This window comes from Bufo gargarizans, chromosome 6 (genome assembly GCF_014858855.1).
Source record: "Bufo gargarizans isolate SCDJY-AF-19 chromosome 6, ASM1485885v1, whole genome shotgun sequence".
NCBI lineage: Eukaryota > Metazoa > Chordata > Amphibia > Anura > Bufonidae > Bufo > Bufo gargarizans.
This window is the reverse complement of record NC_058085.1, coordinates 281,198,652-281,203,245: the sequence shown is the minus strand read 5'-3', so window position 1 is coordinate 281,203,245 and position 4,594 is coordinate 281,198,652.

The window sequence follows — 4,594 nt, the reverse complement described above, 5'->3', positions numbered from 1 at the left end:
GGGTTAGGTAATGTGACAGTTTTATAGAGCATATCGTTACGGACGTGGCAATACCTAATATGTATACTTTTTCTTATTTATTTAAGTTATACACAATAATAGCATTTCTGAAACCAAAAAAAAGTGTCTCCATAGTCTAAGAGCCATAGCTTTTTTATTTTTTGTGCGATTGTCTTAAATAGGGTATCATTTTTTGAGGGATGAGGTGACGGTTTGATTGCTACTATTTTGGGGGTCATACGCCTTTTTGATCGCTTGCTGTAAGGTGACAAAAATGGCTTTTTTTTTACACAGTTTTTTTTATGGTGTTTTTTCGGACGGGGTCTATCATGTGATATCTTTATAGAGACGGTCGTTACGGACGCGGTGATACCTAATATGTGTAGTTTTTTTATTTTTCATTTTTTTATAGGAAAAGGCAATTTTTTTTTATTTAACATTTTAATTTATTTATTTATTTTTACTTTTATTTATTTTTTCCCATTTTTTTTTTTTTTATCAAGTCCCTCTTGGATCTTGAAGATCCAGTGGGGCTGATGGCTGTACTATACTTTGCAATGCTCTCGCATTGCAAAGTGTAATACAATCAGATGTCCTGTAGGTGGCAACAGCGGAGGGAGCAGAGTATCAGCATAGAGCTAACACTCTGATGATGGTGGCGGCTCAGGAATGGAGGGGGGTGGGGGGGAGGGGTGTCACGGCTAGCATTGAGGGAGGTGGGCAGCAGGAGGAATGTATGGGGCGGGGAGGGGGCAGACTCAAGGAGGGGCACTGTGGGCACTGTGGACACAAGGTGGGGCGCAGATCAAGGGGGCACAGATGGGGGGCTGCACAGATGGGGGGGCGCTGCACAGATCGGGGAGGGGTGGGCACGAGGACACTGTGATTTCAGGCTCTGATCTGCAGAGTGCAGATCAGAGCCTGAAACCGGCATTTTTTCACTGCCTCGATCCGAATGGTTAGTCTGCACAGACTAACCAATCGGATCGATTGCCGGCAAGGGGCCACTCTGATTGGTCCCTTGCCGGCATTGCTGCACTGTATGCTGTCCGTGACAGCAGCAGGGCAGGGGCAGAAGCTTTAATCCAAGTGCTTTGCAGCGCTTGGATTAAAGAGCTGTCAGAATGTTTATATACGTGGTAGCTGCACGGGGTATGTGCAGCTATCACGTATATATGCGGATTGCGGTCGGGAAGGGATTAATGTAAGACTACTTACAGTCATCAGGAGTTCTTCCTCTTCCTCATTGAACTTCGCTCCAGCCATCGCATCCATCTATTTGCTAGTCAGTGTAAACCAGTTCCTGTACGCCACGCCTTCAGAACGCATGTGATCTTGTGATTAATACTTTGCCGAAATTTCGCCGACAAAAACAAAATGCTTGCAGTTCGTAAAATTGCTTAATACTTCTGGTATGTCAGTGTCCATGTTGTGGGACTATGTGTGCACATTTACTAAGTATTTTGTGGCTGCAAATATGACCTGGAGGTTTCTCATGTTCGCATGCCATTAAAATGAGCGATCGCATTCGCGAACCATCCTATCTGATGTTTTTCCATCAATCCTCACCTCGAAAAATGAATTAACCCCTAGAAGAGGTTGTCTGACTTTAGCACGTTTATCACGTTTAGAAAGTTATTACAAAGGCACTTACTAATTTCCATATTGCCTCCTTTGCTGGCTTGATTAATTTTCCCATTACATTATACAGTCTTCATATCCAGGGGTTATGACCATCCTGCAATCCAGCAGTGAAGGATGTGTTCGCACACCAAAGGAAAAAGCCATTAGCCGGGAACGCGAGAGTGCGCGTAGGCCGGTGATTTTTTTCTATATTGTGCAAAAAACTGAAGGAAAAATTAAACAAGCCAGTAAAGGAGGCAATATGGACAATCACAATACACTAGTAACTGCCTTAAATTAACTTCTGTCTACATGACATGACATTGTCCATTAAACTCCATTTATCGCATCTGTCATAAACTATACACCCTCTGCCATACCATCTATACCGGCAATGAAGGAAAGAGATGCGTGCCTCCATGAAAAATACATGATGTACCAACCCTTTAAGAAATTGTCAACTCAGTTCTGCAACTTTTTGGTCTGCAAATGATCGTCCCAGCATTCGGCTGTTGGTTTGCCCCGTAAATACTAAAAGTAATATGTCTCAACAAGCAGAGCAATTTACTCCATAAAAATTCCCCCATAGATAATATATAACTTCTATAAAACGCAGGGCTTATTCATTTTAATGCTTGCCCGCTGTAGGGTTCTCCACATTCCCTATTACCATAAAGGTAATACTTTTTATTTTATAGGCTTCATATGAAATGTATATTTATTCAGATCTCATTGAACTTTGCCTGTTCTTCTCGCTCTAACCTTCATCTTTTCAAAGCCAGTTTAATTCCATCTGGAGGAGCTAAGCCGAAAAGTCAGCTTGTGTTTGTTCCAAGATACATTGTACAAAAAGATCTGTAATAACCCAGTGAAGGCAATGCTCCTCAATGTTTTATATGTCTACATTAAATGGAGCCCGTGAAAGCGCAGGGAGGCAGTAAATGATGATGTATATTCCGTTTGCATATGATATTAAGTAGCTAATGAATAAACAACACACATCTAAGGCTCGGAACATGACAGAGTGACAGTACCAGAGAAACAACTTAATTTACACTTGGCTAAATACCCCATCGTAACAGAGAAGGATGGGACATGTTGACAACAAATGGAAGTCCTGTCTGTCTCCTGGTTGATTTACAACCCGCTTGCTCAGGACTTTTGTGTTTTGCCAAATGTGCACGTGACTAATAGATCAAATGTAGGATGGAGAATCTGACTGAAGGAACAGGAAGGATCCTGAACTGATTCCAGGCAATCTCAGCATTGCCTGACCTGCTCGATGTCATTTCCTAACTTCTATTCAGTAATAAGCCTGAACCATGCTAATCCATTAGAGAAAAAGTGCAACTGTAAGCCATTTAGTTATTTTAATCTATAAATGTTCTGATACATTTTTTAATATGTCTTTACAGCTCCATTTTGCAGATTCAGTTTCAAATGCCACGCATAGCCCCAGAGGTATGTGATAACATTCTGGCTGACTGAAACCTCCACTATAGGGAGCTTACTAGTGTTGATCGAGCACCAAAGTGCTCGGGTGCTCTGGTGCTTGAGTACAACACATTAGGATGCTCAGGTGCTGTACAGAGCACCAGAGCACAATGGAAGTCAATGGGAGAACCAGAGCATTAAACCAGGCACCCCCTGCTCTGAAGAGGGGACGGGTGTCTGGTTCACAGGAAAAGGTCAGAAATTGATAGAAACACCACTGAAATGGTACGGGATAAGCATGGGAGGATGTCTGGATGCATCTTGGACTCCCAGATCGCTGCTGGGAACGATGTTGTCCGAGTAGTATGCCACTTTTACAGACTGACAATAATACGTACAAAACCAAAGGAATAAAATATTTTTTTACAGGAAAATTTGTTAGGAAACATTCTTTCCTGTATATTTACTTGTATATAACGTGCAAGTGCTGCCAAAAATTGCAAGCAAGAGGCACTCCGATACAACCTGTATATCACATAATGGAGGGCCTCATTTACTTTTTGGGACTCCTACACTCATAAAGCCTATGCACTAAGTGAAAGGGCTGCCAAAAAGGAATCGGCACTCCAATACACCCTTTATTACACATAAAGTAGGGCATCATACACACCCTTAAAAAATGATGATTGATGGTCTGCTGGCGACCCTCAAAAACATTAGGAGCAAGGGCCTGCTGGTGACGCTCTAAAACATTAGGGGCGAGGGCCTGGTGCTGATCTGACCATGTAAAACATTAGGGGTTAGGGTCTGCTGCTGAGCTCACCCTCTAAAACATTGTGGACGAGGGCCTGCTGGTGACCCTCTAAAACATTAGGGGTGAGGGTCTGCTGCTGAGCTGACCCTCTAAAACATTAGGAGTAAGGGCAGACTAATAAGCATGTTGATATTATGGAGGAGGAGGACAGTGGTGGAAGGGGTGCATGGGAAAACAGTGTATTCAATGCACCATAAAAGCCACATTTAAAGTGTCTTTCTGTTCAGCCGCTTTCCTCTGGTGGAGTAGAGAAGTCAGGGGCAATCCAGGTCTTGTTCATTTTGATAAGAGTCATCCTGTCAGCATTTTCAGTTGACGCACTTATCATTTATTATGCCCCCAGCAGCACTAAATACCCGCTGTGACAAAACACTGGACGTGAGGATGCTGACACAGTCTGCTAGGTACTCCTTCACCATCTTCCAAAACGTTTCCCTGCTTGTGACACTAGGTCGTGCATCAGGGTGAGGGTGCTGGCGGGGTGTCATGAAACTGTCCCAGGCCTTGGCGAGTGTTGCCCTGCCTCTGTTGGAACTGCTTTGTGTTCCCCTCGTCTCCCCTCCTCGGTTGCCCTGTGTTGTCAGCTGGAAATTTTTGGAGCAATTGTTCAACAAGGACCTTGTGGTATTGCACCATTTTGCTAGTCCTTTCCACCACAGGGATGAGAAGTTCTCTTTGTAGCGGGGGTCGAGAAGAGTGAACAACCAGTAATCAGTGTTGGCC